The following is an 18,501-nucleotide window of genomic DNA, read 5'->3' on the forward strand; positions in this document are numbered from 1 at the left end:
ATAATAACTTTAATTTATTAATCTCAATATTATTCCACTAAAAATATGAGATTGTACTCTTGTAATTATAGACATTTTATTTATTGAGTGCTTTTAAATATAAAATGTATACATCGATTTAATCACTACATACAATTCAAACATCTATTAATGTTTCATAATCAAAGTAGGAATTAATTACTGTTTAACCTCTTTAATTATATCTTATTTCCTTAAGTACCAATTTTACTAGTGAAGGTTAACTCATAAAATGATTTATGAATTTGAGCTCAATAACCTTTCACTTCCAAAAGCTAACCCTTAAGAGAATCATTATTAAATTCCTCTCGGAAAGGTATAGATTCCATATCTGTATATTATGTCCCTGGCCATTTACAACAATGAGTTCCCAAAACAAAAGTTTTCAGCCTGATCATTTTGACAAACCATAACGAGTGAATCAAAGAACACATATGACATAAACAAGAGTTCATAATAACTTTAGGATTAATATCAATTTGTATGTGATCATCTTATTGATATGTTTAATTAATGCTTATAAAGTAAACAATGTTATTAAGTATTAATACCATATCGGGCCCCGTTCATTTATAACCACTTTATATAAAGCACCTCCACTAAGATGTCATACTACATCAGTAATCTGGATCTAGATTGCATGTTAACATAATACTAGTGAACTGTATTTACAATATTTAATCCAAAGATTCCATATAACTTTGTTTTACAACGAATTATTTAAAAAATTTACCTGCAATCTTAACCCTCTCATACCAATACAAGATCGTAGTCACAATAACGAACTTGGGAATTTTCTGATATTCATATATTATTATTCTATCAATAATAATAAACAATCAGTTTGGGACCCAGCTCTACGCAACTTTCCTTGTTAAAGTCGTTTTCTCATCAAGAAATTAGAGCAGCTTTATTCAGTATTCCTAGCATTAAATCCCCAGGTCCTGATGGCTTTGGTTCAGGATTTTTCAAAGTTATGTGGCATGAGTTTGGGAATGAAGTTTGTAAAGCTATTAGTCAGTTTTTTGATACAGGAAAAATCCCTGAGGAGTTCCTTGACACCACTTTATCTCTGGTTCCCAAGTGTGAGAATCCTTCAAGGGCTAGTGACTATAGACCGATTGCATGCTGCTCTACCATTTATAAGTGTATATCTAAGCTAATTTGTTCTCGATTAGCTAAGGTTCTGCCCGTTTTGGTTCAATCTAATCAGGGTGCGTTTGTTAAAGGTAGATCAATAGCTCACAACATAATGATTTTTCAAGACCTTATTAAGAATTATGGGAGATCAGCTACCTCCCCAAGGTGTGCTATTAAATTAGATATTAGCAAAGCCTATGACACTGTCGACTGGTGGTTTATTGGTGACCTATTATCTGAGTTGTGTTTCCCTGAGAAATTTATCAAATGGATAATGACCTGCCTGACTAACACCTCCTACTTATTACTTATGAATGGCAGGGTTCAAGGAACTTTGGCAAGGGGATCCTTTGTCCCCCCTTTTATTTGTTTTAATCATGGAATATCTAACTCGGAGGCTCCAAATGGCTGCTCGTGACTCATCTTTTAGACACCACCCGATGCGTAAAAGCTTGAATTTACTTAATTTATGTTTTGCAGATGATTTACTCTTGTTCTGCAAAGGCACAATGGCTTCGGTTCAAGTGCTGAAGAAAGCCCTTGAGGAGTTCAGTTTTGTTTCTGGGCTGGCAATAAATACCAGCAAGTTTCATGTGTATTTTGGAGGGGTTCCAGTCGAGGATAGGAAGAGGCTTGCTACTGAGTTGCAGCTGACCGAAGGATCTTTTCCCCTTAAATATCTTGGGGTTCCTATGAGGCCAACAAAATGGCAGCATGAAGATTGTGACATCGTTATTCAAAAGTTTAGAGTGCGAATTCATAGCTGGACTAGTAGGCACCTATCTTTTACTGGTAGAATTCAGCTTATTCACTCAGTATTGTTTAGTCTTAGAAATTATTGGATGGGGATATTTACTCTTCCGCAGAGCATTATCAACGAGATTGAGAAATTATGTCGTAGCTTTCTATGGGGAGTTAATGGGAACAGAAGTAAAATTCATTTAGCTTCTTGGAATAAGGTCTATCTCCCAAAAGTTTATGGTGGTCTTGGATTTAAGAATGGCTTAGCTTGGAACAAAGAAATATTAGCTAAGTACATTTGGGCCATCACTGAGAAGCCAAACCTGTTGTGGGTTAAGTGGATAAATGCAGTTTATTTAAAAGGGAATGCGTTCTAGTCATATCAGATTCCACAAGACACAAGCTGGTATTGGAGAAAGCTCTGTAAACTCAGGGATATCTACAGCTATGGAGAGATTAAGGCTGCTGGTCATGCTGGGAAGTTTCACTCTTCTCAGCTGTGTAACAGTTCACTTTGCCAGCAGCAAGTAGGCTATCACAAAGCTGTCTGGTGCAGGCTGTCATTGCCTAAACATCGGTTTGTGCTGTGGCAAAATGCAATGCTTATCTATTAACTTGTGATAACTTGGTCCGATTCAAAGTAGTGCTTGATTCTCAGTTGTGTCCAGCCTGTGGAGTGGTTAATGAGTCCCATGGCCACTTGTTTTTTGATTGCTATCTGTCTAGGCAAGTTCTCATATTAATTTTTGGCTGGCTGGGGTTTCAAGCTTGGCCAATTGACTTTCCTAGCTGGCTGGTTTGGCTAGCTAATAGGCGGTCTGGTGTGATAGCAGACATCATATTCTCGATGCTAGCAGCTGTGGTGTATGGAATTTGGAGGAACCGAAATCAGTGTGTTTTTTACAGTTGTTCTTGGACAGCAAACAACATAACTACTGATATAAAAGGGAGGATGAAGTATAGGTTTTTCATTGTAAATAATAGGAAACTCTCAGCCCATGAGCAGAGGTTTTTAGATAGATTAACCATGTAATTTTTGTTTTTGGGTTTGGTTGTTTCTTTTAGCTTGCGTTGGAGGGTTTCCCTTTTGGTTTTGGTTGTAAGTTTTGACTGGTTTGTTCATTGTTTGATTTGCTAGTAGATTAATGAAGTATCATTCTTCTTGATCAAAAAATAAAATAATAATAAACAATCGATATATGCAAAAAATTCATTTCAATTATTTATTTCATAAAACATTGTTCTATACATATGTTTTAAAGGGCACTAATCCCAACAAATCAAAGAGCTTGGTAAACAAGATCCTCAAGGAGGATCTCATCAAATTCATCAAGTTTTAATTCTAAAAATAGTTTTAATTTTTGTCCATTAACTTTAAAAATATCACCATTGTTAGGATTTTCAATTTCACTAGCTCCACGTGGGAAAGCATCTCTAACAATATAAAGACCGGTCCTCTTAGAACTTAATTTTCCTAGGAATAGATGCAAATGAGAGTTGTATAAAATGACATTTTGACCTAGAGAAAAATCTTTTCTCAAAATGTTTTTTTCATGGTAAAATTTCATATGATCCTTATACTTTTTTGAATAGTCATATGCATCATTTCTAATTTCATCTAGCTCATTCAATTGAAGCTTTATTTTCTCACCTGCCTTGTCTAAATAAAAATTTATTTGCTTAATTTCCCAATAAGCTCTATGTTCTAATTCAACAGGTAAGTGGCATGCCTTATAATACACAATTTTTTCAGGTGACTTGCCAATGGGCGTTTTGTACGTGGTATGATATGCCCATAATGAATCAGTGAGTCTTAAGGCCCAATCTTTCCTAGTTGGGTTCACAGTTTTTTCTAGAATGTGCTTAACTTCCCTATTAGACACTTCAACTTGACCACTAGTTTGTTTGTGATGTGGTGTTGGGACTTTATGTGTAATGTCATATTGTTTCATTAAATGTTCAAATGGCTTATTACAAAAGTATGTGTCGTTATCACTAATGATAGCGTGTAGTAAACCAAAATGGGAAAATATATTTTCTTTCAAAAATCGAAGCACAACTTTGTGGTCATTAGTGTGGCATGCAATAGCCTAGACCCATTTAGACACATAATCAACTCCAACAAGAATATAAAGATTACCAAAAGAGTTAGGAAATGGTCCCATAAAATAAATCCCCCAAACATCAAATATGTCAACGATAAGAATAGGATTCAAAGGTATCATGTTTCTTCTAGTTAAACTTCCTAACTTTTGGCAACGTTCACAAGCTTTATAATAAACATATGTATCATGAAAGATAGTAGGCCAATAAAAACCACATTGTAAAACTTTAGCAGCTATTTCCTTACTACTAAAATGACTTCCACATGCATGATCATGACAAAAAGATATGATTTTAGATTGTCCATAATTTGGAATGCAAGTAAGGATCATCCCAAATAAAAAATTTCACCTCAAAATAAAATTTAGATTTATCATGCTTAGACCAATGATATGGCATTTCTTTAGTGACAAAATAATTAACAATATCAGCATACCAAGGCAAGGAAGAAACATGCATCAATTGTTCATCGGGAAATGTTTTAGTTATATGAGTGCATTCATGCGTATTTTCAACAACTAGCCTAGAAAACTAATCAGCAACAACATTTTCAGACCCATATTTATCACGTATTTCTAAGCCAAATTCTTGTAAAAGCAAGATCCAATGGATCAAACAAGACTTAGCACCTTTTTTTGACAAGAGATATTTTAATGCAACATGATCAGAATAAACAATAATTTTAGACCCTAACAAATAAGATCTAAATTTCTCAAATGCAAAAACAACAGCAAGAAATTCCTTCTCGGTTGTGGAATAATTTAATTGAGCATAATTTAAAGTTTGACTAGCATAAAGTGAATGCCAAAAAATGGACCAGAGCCATAGTCAACAGTTTCCCTCAATTAGCCTCGAGCAAGCAAAGCAGCCTAATATCTTGTCCGACACGAGACCCATGTCTCACAGGAGCCCTTAGCGAAACTGCCCGGAAGGACTTAAGGGGCCTCGCTACGCAAGGCTGCCCTTCCCCCGCGGCCTCGGCCCTTGTGGCTCCGCGCACATGGCCTCGTGCCCATGGTCTTGCGCCCATGCCCTCAGCCCCGTGGCCTCGCCCCCATGGTCTCGACCCCATGGCCTCGTGCCCCATGGCCTCATCCCCATGGCCTTGCGCCCATGCCTTCGGCCCCATGGCCTCGCCCCCATGGTCTCGACCCCATGGCCTCGCCCCGTGGCCTCGTCCCCATGGTCTCGGCCCCATGGCCTCGCCCCGTGGCCTCGTCCCCATGGTCTCGGCCCCATGGCCTCATCCCCATGGCCTTGCGCCCATGCCTTCGGCCCCATGGCCTCGCCCTGTGGCCTCACCCCCATGGTCTCGGCCCCATGGCCTCGCGCCCCATGGCCTCACGCCCATGGCCTTGCGCCCATGCCCTTGGCCCCGTGGCCTCGCTCCCATGGTCTCGGCCCCATGTCCTCGCGCCCCATGGCCTCATGCTCATGGCCTTGCGCCCATGGCCTCACGCTCCATGGCCTTGCGCCCATGCCTTTGCCCCGTGGCCTCGCCCCCATGGCCTTGCGCCCATGCCTTCGGTCCCATGGCCTCGCCCCCATGGCCTCATCCCCATGGCCTTGCGCCCATGCCTTCGGCCCCATGGCCTCGCCCCGTGGCCTCACCCCCATGGTCTCGGCCCCATGGCCTCGCGCCCCATGGCCTCATGCCCATGGCCTTGCGCCCATGCCCTCGGCCCCGTGGCCTCGCTCCCATGGTCTCGGCCCCATGGTCTCGCGCCCCATGGTCTCGCGCCCCATGGCCTCATGCCCATGGCCTTGCGCCCATGGCCTCACGCTCCATGGCCTCGCGCCCATGGCCTCGGCCCCATGGTCCCGCGTCCATGGCCTTGGAGGTAAGAATACTCACAAGTGGCAAGGTACACGCATGAATATGGAATGTACCTGCAAACCTAAAGAAGTCAGAGTACGGATATGGTACCTCTACCAGACAAGTAGTGGGAACGTCAGGAGTGGGAATGCAAGGATAGGAGTTAGAGCCCGTACGTCTATGGCCAGGAGTTAGAGTCGACACCACTACCACCTGCACCACTACGTCTGCCACCACTCCTCTGGCATGGGTACGGACAAGTAGTGGAGACATCCTTCTGACACCTGCTCCTGTACTGGATGTACGACCACAACCTCTAAAGCCACTCCCCTGACATAGTACTTATGTACCCCTTGGTCTCCTGGACCACCGTGTACCAAGGGCCATTAGAGCCTACTATAAAAGGAACTCTAACACCACCTGAAAGGGGGTTGGAAGTTCTACTGTAGCAAAGGCTTGAGAGTTAATGAAAGATTGATTGATTTCTCCATTGTTATTCTGTCATAATTCTTGAGTTATTGCTTTGATTTCTATAGCTTTTTTATTGACGATCCTAACTTGATAATTTCTTCCAACTCAACTTAGTTGACGAGTTCTCACCGTCAACACATAGTATATTACATGAGGTATTTTTTCAAGTCTTTGTCCTAAGATAGCACCTATAGCGTAATCATAAGTATCACACACTATTTCAAAAGGCATTTTCCAATCAAGAGGTCGAATAATGGGTGCAGTAGTCAAAAGATTTTTCAATTTATCAAAGGCAACATGGAAATCATTATCAAAGTCAAAAGTATTTTCTTTTCCATGTAAATGGCATAAATGTCGAGAAATTTTACTAAAGTCTTTTATAAATCTTATATAAAAACCGACATGGCCTAAGAATGATCTAATTTATTTCAAAGTTTTAGGTGGGGGAAGTTTTGAAATAAGATCAACTTTAGCTTTATCAACTTCTATTCCCTCAGTTGAAATTACATGACCAAAAACAATTCATTTTCTAACCATAAAATGGCATTTTCCCAATTAAGAACTAATTGTTTTTGTTTGCAATGAATTAAAACACGAGAAAGATGGTGCAAACATTCATCAAAAGAAGATTCAAACACAGAAAAGTCATCCATGAACATTTCAAGAAATCTTCTAACCATGTCATAAAAAATTGAAACCATACACCTTTGAAAAGTCGCAGGTGCATTGCATAGCCCAAAAGGCATGCGAAGATAGGAAAAAGTCCCAAAAGGGCATGTAAATGTAGTCTTTTCTTGATCTTCTAGGGAAATGGGGATTCGTTTATATCCTGAATATCCATCAAGAAAGCAATAATAGGCATGGCCATCTAACCGTTCAAGCATTTGGTCAATGAAGGGTAAAGAGAAATGGTCTTTTCTAGTGACATTATTTAGCTTTCTATGGTTTATGCACACTCTCCACCCTGTTTGTACTCTAGTAGGGATTAATTCATTTTTTATTTTATTTTCAACAACAGTGATCCCAGATTTCTTAGGAACAACTCGGACTGGACTAACCCATAAACTATCAGAATTAGGGTAAATGATACCTACATCTAACAATTTAATTGCTTCTTCTCTAGCTACCTCTTTCATGTTTGGATTTAATCTTCTTTGACACTCTCGAGTGGTCTTAGAATTTTCCTCTAGATGGATTCTATGCATGCAAATGGATGGGCTAGTTCCTTTAATGTCTCCAGTGGTCCAACCTAGGGCTTGTTTATGCTCTCTAAGGACATCTAACAATTTATATTCCTTTTCTTTATCTAAGGTGGATGCTATGATAATGGACAATGTTTCAGACTCTCCTAGAAAAGCATATTTTAAATTTTCTGGTACAGGTTTAAGGTCTAACTTTGGAGACTTATTTTATATTGAACATGTTCTAAGGGTGAAAAAGGTTCAATTTTGGTATCATTTAAGTGTAACGTCTCGAATTTGTTATTAAGGGTGAGTGCCTTGATTATTGTGCCTGGAAGACCTAATTGGAATTATGTGTGATTAATGGGTTATACGTGTGATTGTGTGATATAAATGATTTGTGTGGTAATGTGACTAGATATGCATGTTTATGTGAATTAAATATGCATGTGGGCCCATTTCTGTAAATTGGGGCATGTTTTTAATTTTGGCCCGTTGAGGCATAAATGTAATTATGTATGTATTGTGAGTGAGATCCCGATGTTATGGGGATATATTTGAGATGTGTTGTCCAAGACGATCCTAGGGAGCGGATTAGCGGAATAGTCACAGCGGGGTCAGATACCCGGCTCAGGGTGAGCCTTGGGGTATTTTGGGAACTTGGCATGTGTTTGGGGTTTACTGGGTAACAGGTAATTATTTAGTAATTATTTGGGTATGTCAAGATTAATTGGGAATTTATAGGGTTGCTCAAGGTTTAGTGGGAAAATGGTGGCAAAAGACGATACCGCCCTTGGGGCGTTAAAGGGTAAGTTTTGGACCTAGGGACATATTGGTCTTTTGGCCAAGGGATAGACCCAACCTAGGAGTGACACAGCCACCTAGAGACTTATGAAACTAGGAGAAGGTGGCATAACAAAAGGGATATACTCAGCAACTCTATTTCTCTTTCTCTGTTCGGTTCTCTCTCTCTCTTCCTTGGTGTGTAAAGAGGTCTAGAGAAATCATGGAGAATTGGTGCAGAAATGGAGGATTTGATGCTTGGGGACTAGGGAATCAAGCTAGGACTACTTGAGGATCATCTCACGACCGAAATTATGATCAATGTAAGGTTTAGTATAGGCTTTCTTAAGAATTTTCTCTGGTTCAGTTGAGGTTTAGCTAAGCTTTGGACTTAAACAGGTTTTGGATTTTTTTGAAGGAGTATATAATAGCTTTTGAGCTAATTATAGTGATTATGTTGTACTGATGCAAGCTCTAGACAGAATTCTGGGTTTGGGTATCGTTTAGGGTAGATTTTGGTAAGTTTTTTTCGAGAAAAACATAGGAAATTCTAGGCTTTGGGCTCGAGCTGCGTCCCTATTCTTCAGGTGTCGTGGCCCGTGTGTGCGAGAGGCTAGGAGCCTCTGAATTTTTCTCAAGTGTCGTAGTGCAGGTTGAGGCACACCGCGACCCATGTTCCCCAGAATAGAGCCTCGGGGCTCTCTGATTTGTAGCGCGCTGCGGCCCTTGGGGGTTGGGTCGCAGCTTAAATAGGGGATATTTCCCAATTAAGGGTTTTAAGCTCAGGAACTCAAATCTTAAGGCTCGGGAAGGATTCTACTACTCGGTTTAGTAGAATTCGAGGTCCCCGAGGCTAGTGTATTATTCTGAACACTTTAAATTGATTTAGATCGTGATGGCTATTTATCATTATGTTGTGATAGGTTTTACCTCTCAAACTCAGGATTAGGGATCGTGCTCGGGATCGCTTTGGGTTGTCAGCTCGGGACACAAGGTAAGAAAATTTGTTGTGCCCATAGAGCTAGATTGTGCTTAGTATTGTGTGTATGGTTTATAACTAATACGTCATACATGTGTTTATGACAGAGCGGCAAAGGCCGGGATAGGGAAGGGTCGGGAGCGGCAAAGACCGGGATCGGCAAGGGCCGAGAGCAACAAAGACTGGGATCGCTAAGGGCTGGGAGCGGCAAAGGCTAGGATCAGCATTAAGCATGCTGAATGCAGGCCACCAGGGTGAAACCCCCAAAGGGTGATGTACTCACCCGCTTGGTTAAGAGCGTGGACTTGGTGCCGGGTAATGCACCCCGATCAGCGGAGGCCGTTGTTATGCCGATGTGTAATTATACTGTTGAACTGTTGTGCGACTGTGTTGTTGTGGTGATGTGCTATTATACTGTTGTGCTACTATGTTGTTGTGCTATTGTGTTATTATGCTGTTGTGTAGTTATGCTATTGTGTGGTTGTGAATTCAGATAGAAACTTGTAGATTGTTTGACGCGTTTGTCTAATTATACATTTGTCAAAGTAAATTATTATATGTTGTGCTGTGAAGTTTTCTTGTTGGGCCTCGGCTCACGGGTGCTCTGTGGTGCAAGTAAGGGCAAGGAAAGGGTCAATCAACCATGAGTTGGAGGGAATGAAGCGATTCATACATGTTTGGCATACCTGGGTCGTCATGGCTGGGGCTGTTTTGAGGGACATATTATAAAAAATTGATTTTGTTGCTTAGGTCGACTGTACCCTAACTTTTGAGTTGTAAATATATTTTGAAACAATGTCTTGGGATCCCAGTGTAACACTTTTACGATTTTAATGAATGTCCAACCATTTATACTTAATTTTCATTAAACGAGTCTTTATTTTGATTTTATCACACTTTTTAGCTTAGTACCTCGATTAGCGAGCAAGTGGCACCTTTTAAAATCACATGGTAACGACTCTAGGGTAGTAGGGTGTTACAATTTAAGGGTATAGATTCCATCAACATGCAAGTTCATACCAAAATATTTTTCACAATATTCAAGCAAGTCATTTCCATCCTCTTCAAAGATACTTTCAATCATGTGAACTTCATGGATTTCCTCACACTCAACATATTTATCAACATTAAATACATTCAATTCAATAGTCATATTTACAAAAGATAATTTCAAAACATCATTACGACAATTAATGATTGCATTAGATGTAGCTAAGAATGGTCTACCTAAAATGATAGGAATTTGAGCATGCACATTTTCAACAAGTAGAGTATCAAGAACAATGAAATCAATATGAAAGTAAAATTTATCAATTTTGATCAAAGCATCTTCTACAATGCCTCTAGGAATTTTCATAAAACAATCAACTAATATAAAAGTTATAGAATAGGCTTTAGTTCACCAAGACCAAGTTGTTTATAAAAAAAATAAGGCAATAAATTCACACTAGCACCCAAATCAAGTAAAGCCTTGTTAATAAAATTATCACCAATAAAGCATGAAATTGTGGGGCACCCGAGATCTTTATATCTAACAAGACTCTTATACTGAATGATGGAACTAGCTTGTTCAGTTAAAATGTCTTTTTTTGGAACATTAGTGCTTCTTTTGATAGTGCAAAGATCCTTAAAAAATTTAGAGTATGCAGGAATTTGGTTAATGGCATCTAACAATGCTATATTGATACTAACTTGCTTGAAAACCTCTAAAATGTCACTATATTGGCCGCCTCTTTTGATTGGAAGTAGTTTTTTTGGGAATGGGGCTTTGGGAATGAAAGGAAGGATTGGGGTATCCTTCTTTGAAAATTCATTAGCATTGGAATTAATAGGTTGACTCTTTTCTTTTTCTTTTTCAACTTCGGGTATGTTATCGGGTTTGACAATGTTCTTTCCTAACCTAAGAGTTGAAATTGATTTAGCTTCTCCATTTTGGCTAGGATTTCCTATCTAACATTGGCCCTTTGGATTTAGAATGGGTTCTGTAGGAAATTTTCCTTTTTCTCTATCATCTAAAGCAGTTGCGATTTTTCCTACTTGTGTCTCGAGTTTGGTAATTAATTGAGACTGGCTTTGTATTATTTACTTAGTGGATTGCATAAACTGTTGTAAAGTATCTTCTAAAGAAGGTTTCCTTTGTTAAGGATATCGCTGATTAAGTGGGGCATGATTTTGATTTTGAATGTTGTATTGGTGCTCTTAATACATTGAAGGTTGGTTTTGTCTCCATGAAAAGTTTGGATGGTTTCTCCAATTTGGATTATAAGTGGAGGAGAATGGGATATCATTTGGTTTCCCATAAGCATGAAGAACATCGGCCTCCTCAGAAAATACCTCTTGGTATGAAGGACATGATTGGGATTATGGCAAGAACTAGAACATATAGAACAAACATCTTTTCTTGGTTCTATTGGAGAATTTATAGTTTGGCATATGGCTAAACATTCTACTTTTCTTGCAAATTTGTCTAAGGATGTTCGTAAGTCTAAATCATCTTTTATTTCATACCTTCCTCCTCTTTTTGGTGAATTAGATGACCTAGACCTACGATCAAAATAATTCTATTTTTGTGAATTGACAGATAAATCTTCAAGGGCGTCCCAAGCCTCATGCCCTTGAATGATTTCCAAATGTTGAGAAAATTTACAAAAAAATATTTTACATGCATGTAAGGATCTTCTCTATTTAACCCATAAAAAGATGGTAACAATTGAATGATTGTTGGTTTAAGCTCAAAATGGGTAGTGTGTAGAGTCCAAGAACTTTACTTAGCTAAGTAGATAGTAGTATAATAGTAATAATAGTATTATCTTTACGACTGTGGATTTTTGGTTCAGACCGGGATTTATTTGGACACTCATAGTAGTACTTGTAGATTTTCTAAGTTTAACCTATCGTGTAGGAATATTAATTTTAAACTAAGGTTTGATTATTATGACTGATATTGAGGATATTATTATTATACTATAAGGTGTAGATAAGAACCAATAGGATAATAGCACATATTATGTATGGGTTTATTAATGATTAAGTATTTTGAGGATTAAATTTATTAAGGTTAAAATTTGAATACCCTAAGGTCAGTCAGCAGCTTTGAAAACGTTAGAGGGCTTAGTCAAGGATGTTTACTTATTTCAAATTAAGCTAAAAATGTGTAATTTCGTGTTTAAATAATCAGCGTATGCCGATATATCGCAGCTATAGGGGCGATATATCGCAGCACGAAGATACGAAAAACACGAAACGATGCACGATTGCCTCGGCCATACTGGCCCAGGCGATATATCGCCCCTCTCAGCACATTTTGAAAGTTTTTGAAATCGTTCTCCATTCAAACCTTCAACCTATTGATAATTCCAGCACCTTTTTGAACGAGTCTTCAGCCTCTGCTGAACAATAATTCAAATTATTTTCACTTAAAAAGCCATTATTTTTATTCAAGTTAAATGAAGATCTCTTCATTCCTAAACTCTATAAATAGGACCTAGTACCCAGCCATTATTCATCTATTACTCTAAGTTCAGAGGCTGCAAGTTGCTAGGAGAGTGTGAGAGTGTAAACACTTGGGTTGGGAATCACAAGCTTGATCACTATAAGCTTATCAAACACTTGGGGAAGTAAGGTTTATTCGCATTTCGGTTCAAGATTTAGATTGGTCTTACAAGTCTCCAAGGTATTTCCACACTCTAGTTCATTGGTATTATTTTATTTAAGTTCTCATAGTCTTCTACCCAGCCTTCTAACCTTATTCTTTATTTTGGTTAGGAAATCCAAGAACTTGCACATAAGTTTTTGGTAAGTATATTCTCAATGGTATAGTCCTCCCATTCCTTTCATTTCTTTTCTTCAAAGTACTCACTCTGTTACAAATGGTTTTTAGGAGTGTTCCAAAGTCCCAACTCTGTCCTCATATCCCGGTAATTTTGGTAAGGAAAATAGGATATAATTTATATGTTATATGTTTTTATATGTTATCTTATGATTTTTATGTTATGAAATATGTTATGTTAAGTATGTTTGTAGGCTTAGGCATATGACCTATATGACTAGCAAGCCCCAAATAGATTATGGGCATATGACTTGCTTAGCTAGCAAGACCCCACTAATCTAATGGGCATATGACTTGTTTAGTCTATGGGACCCCAAGTAATAATGGCCATTATAGTATGTATGTGATATAAGTGTTATGTTATGTTTTTATGTTTTTATGAAATTTATGTATATGGACTATGTGTTAGATTTTCCATGCTGGGCATTAGGCTCACTCCTTTTTTTTTTATATGTGCAGGAAAATAGTCTTAGTGGCGGGAAAGGTTCTTGGAAGCTTGGAGAATGTGTATTGAGGCGGAATGGATTCAAGAGCCGAGCGTTTCGATTCGAGGATGTAGTTTTGTTTCTTATGGTTTTTACATGTATTTTTCCGCATTTTATTATGTAAATCTCTTTTTAATTATGTCATGTTTTGATTTTAAAACAATGGGATCCCATATTCCGCTTTGAGTTTATGTAAGTTTAACAATCTGTTTTTTTACAAGTCTTTAATAAAGTATGATCTTTTTCACTTGTGAGTGTTGTTAAGAATTAGTATTTATGTATAGTTTTCGTTAATGGTCCAAAAGTCTAGAGTAGTTGGGTCATTACATAGTGGTAGTGGCAGAAAAACAATACATGAAGGAGCATTAGATGATACAGGTGAAAAGTATTCAAGTTTTTTGTTACACAACATTTTCAACCACAGGATTTCTATCAACATTAGCCATTGGTTCCATGATGCTTAAATTTTTACAAACACTTTCAATTTCAAACAAAGATAAACGTCTTTTTACCAAAAAAAATTTAGAGTTACGTTCCCATTGGTGCATATAATTTTCACAAACAAGGTAACAAAGATAATCTGAAGCAAACAATTTTCTGATGTGAAAGATCAGTTAAAACCGCAACCACAGAGCATACTTAGAATTTTTAGAGATTTCACAACAATATGAGTTTTATGATTTACTTGTCCCCGGGCCTATTTGATTCCACTTACTCGCATACTACTAATAACTCCCTAAGGTTAATTAGTAGAGGCAGATTGAAAATTTTGTTCAGATATGAGAAATAAAACTAGGCAAAAGAAATAATGTTAACTAAAATTGATCAAGAGTTGGGATACATAGCATGCCATCAACTATAACAAAAATAAAGAAAAAAACAAAAATAGCAGGCACTAGTGCCATCAACTATAAAAATAAGGCAAAAAAAAAACTAGGAGCCACAAGTGCCCTCAACTAATAAAATTAAGGCAAAAGAACGAGGAGCCACAAGTGCTGTCAACTAACAACAATTTGATAAAGCATAAGTATGAATAGATATATATAGTTAATTTTTTTTTATATTTTCATATTTTTGTAAAAAAAAATAAGTGCAAAAATTAAAATAACTAGTAGAAGAATTCACTAACCTTGAGAAAAAGTTCATTTCTTTTCTTGCAATTCCCCTACGACGCACCAAAAACTTGTTGGACCTAAATTAGTATGTTTTAAATGTAAATTGCAAACACACGAATCATGTATATATAATAGTGTTCGTGTAAGCAAGGATGTCGAACCCAAGGGAATTGACTATAATAAAAAAGAAACTATTTTAAACCAAAATTAAATAAACTATAACCTAGCTCCAAATATTGATAAGAATTTGTGTCAAGAAAATAAAGATATTTAAGACAAGAAAAGTAAACAAGTTATGATTTGTAAACAAGTTGTAAGAGAAATATTATTAAGATACTAGAATCCACAAAATGTAAGTTTAATAATATTTATTAGTATATTGATTCTCAAGTTTTATTGATAGTTAAAATAAATCAAGTTATCATTTTCAAAATAGATTTATAATTTAAGCACCAATTATTTCTACAAAAGATATGGTTCTTCTTCAATTTTCAAAAATATAATTTCAAAGTATTTAATGTGAATCAACTTAAAGAAACAACGAAAAATCAAATAACATTGTTTATAAGGCAATACATAATATTTGTGTTCTAAGCATTGGATGTGTACAACTTAATGACACATCTTAATCAAAGAATATTATGTTTTGCAAGATGAAGAGCAAATTGTAATATTATACAACAATCCAAAATACAAGATATTAAAGATGAAAGACATATATGAAGAAGAAAATTTTCATAAACTTTGTTGCACTACAAGGAAAATCAACATACAGCAATAAATACTATCTAGTTACAATTAGTTTCATCATGATCTTAATAATCTTCTGAAAAAGATTAGAAGCACATAACTAGAATCCAAAACATATTACAAAAAAAATACATACTTGGCACAAAATGGTCTTCCAAAAGGAAGAGAGAAAGTGTAGAAAAGATGAAAGTAACCTCAAAAGTGAAGTACCCCCAAAATGCTCTTGAAACTATATATTTATAGCCAAAATAAAGTGTTAAAATAATCAATTTAAATTAATTAAATTAAATTTTAAATGATGAAGAAAAATATGGCATGTGTAGTGGAAAAGATGTCTTGAACCATGTGAAGGGGAATTTCGGGGTGTAATGATGGATTTTGTAGTAAAATATGTAGAAAAGTTGGGGGGAAATGTGACATTTTTGGACATTCAAAACATGTGGGGCAAGGGGACATTATTGGGCTCAAGATAGAGGAGACAAGCGGATAGGCTTATGGTAGCCGTCGTGGGCCTGAAAGCTGCTGGGAGTCGCGTGGACCTGGAAAGGGTGGAGGTGGCTTGGGTCGTGGACTATTGCTAGTGAAGGAAGTCCCAGGCGTTGGTGGAGAGAGAGTTAGATGGGAGGCAGGCAGCTGGTGGGTCGAGAGGCATCTTGGCCGCTTGTGGTAGCTGGGAAGTAGGCCTAAAGCTCGGGCCTAGGTTGCTTCTAAAGTGATGGGTCGAAGGCTCATTTCAATTTTGGCTTAAGTTTTCTCATTTTTGCCACTTCTCTCATTCTTTTCTTTTTTCTGAATTTTCAAGCAAAAAATTTCAAAGTACATCCTAGAAAATAAACATGCAGTAAGTCATAATCAAATATTTTCAATTATAAAATAAATCATATTAATTCCTTGAAAATATTAATTAAAACTTTTTTGAATTTAACATTTAGGAACAATAGAAATGCATTTTTTTTACTTCTAACTAAACAATAATAATTCAAATAATTAAACTAAAATATTTTATAAAAAAATAACTATAAAAACACACAAAAATCAATAAAATTAAAATAAACCTAATAAATTCAAAATTACTTAAAAACTTAATAAATCAATTAAAAACTCAAGAACTAAGCAACAATTAGCATGTAAAATATGGTAAATTAACTCTATTTTGTAGAGCTATTACCCACCTATTCATGTTGTGATCCCAATTGTTAGGAAATTCAATGCCAATGCCTATGACCATGACTACACTTGGCAAACACTAGTTAGGGGGAAGACTGTTTCTTTTGATAGAAAGACCATTAATGATTTCTTTAGGTTGCCCACATGTGACAATGATGATTATCAGGATTTAAAAAATAACTTATTTCAGCAGGGTACCTGGGATACAATTTTCACTGCTTTGACTCCAGCTGGGAGTCAATGGACTTTCAATGGGACAATTAGAATAGGTTTTCCCTTTAATTTTTACTAGAGAGAAAAGAATTTGGTTAAATTATAACGCCTAGTAGTCAAGTGACTACTGTGAATCCTAATAAGGCAGTATTACTTTATATTTTCTTATCAGGTATGTGTGTAGATATTGGCAGGATTATAGTCTCACAAATCCATCCTACATTGTTTACTCAAAATGCGGGGTTGTATTTTCCTAGTTTTCTCACTAGCCTTTGTTTGAAAGTCAGGGTCTAATTTGATGAGACTGATGAGCTTTTAACTCCTTTGATTTATGACACTATTTAGATTAACACGACTGAAATAGTTGGTTATGCTAGTGTTGTTTCTGTAGGTGGCACTTCGTCTCAGGCTCGACCTAGACATTCTCGTCCCTCTACTTTGGAGGAGAGGATGAGTAGACTGGAGCTGAATTTCCAGGAGCATAATTTATGGAGTGTCAATACGGCCCATTATCAACATGGGTACCAACAGGCATTTGCATCTCATTTCAGAATTGACACCAGTCAATTGCCTAAGTTTCCACAACCACCGCACTTTGGCTATCCTCCACCTGAGGGGGTGGTGGTGATGGTACTTCGTCGTGAGTAGTCCGAGTTCGTCAGGTAAGTTTCTTTTCTTTAGTTTTTCTTTAAACATTGGGGACAATGTTTAGATTAAGTTTGGGGGAAGGGATTTATTGTTTTGTATATATGAGGTTGTGTTTGTGTTAGTTTGTGTTGTTTTGTTTTGTTTAGGGTGCTAGTTGAATCAAGTTGAAAATAATTAGTCAATGACAATATGTCAAATGATATGTTGTATAAATTGAATGGGAATGAAAGCTATAAAAATATGTGTGCTTGGTTGAATATTTCTTTTCATTTTTACTTGGGTCTACTTTAATAATTGAGAGCTTGATCATGATTTTTAAAAAAAAATTGTGAATGAATAATATTTATGCTTGTTGAATTTTGCAAATGAAAATAAAAGATATGAAAGTGTTGTTGTCCTAGAACTTGTTTGCTTAGTTTTTGAGATGAAATCCTAGATGATACATGCTTAGGAAAATGATTTAGGAAATTCTTGAACCGTTTGAGCCTTTCAAGCTGACCTTGATTTCGTAAATTCCTAGTATTGTACCCCAAAATAAGCACGAACTGCATCACTCAGTTCAGGGTACAGCTGGCAGATAAGCGCATGGAGAAAGCGAACAGACAAAACATCTACTTGACTCTAGTGTGAGCAGTTCGAGTCAAACTTGGCAGTAGGAAAACCAGATAATCTCCAGGTATTGCTCCAATAACCTAGTTGGAGATGCGTGATGGCTAGATCGCCTTCTAGATACTCTGAACTTGGCCCGTGTCAAGTTCCATTAGCTCTTCGACATCCAGCTCGAGGGAAGTGTTCAGCTCGCAGAAGCCTGATCAAGATGCACAATGAAGGATCCCAAAAGACTAGGAGATCTCTTATACGCTCATTAATGCCCAGATTTTATTACACATTTATTGGCCGAGATAACAGATGTAAATTCCATAGGCTATCATATCCCTATGTAAATGGGAGATTATTCTGATTGATTATTTATCATATTTATGAATGCGGTTACTCAAAGCTATCCAGGAAAACCCTCTATAAATATTAGCGGAATGGATAGGAAAAGGGGTGACTTCTTGA

The sequence above is a fragment of the Humulus lupulus genome, chromosome 2 (genome assembly GCF_963169125.1).
Source record: "Humulus lupulus chromosome 2, drHumLupu1.1, whole genome shotgun sequence".
Lineage (NCBI taxonomy): Eukaryota > Viridiplantae > Streptophyta > Magnoliopsida > Rosales > Cannabaceae > Humulus > Humulus lupulus.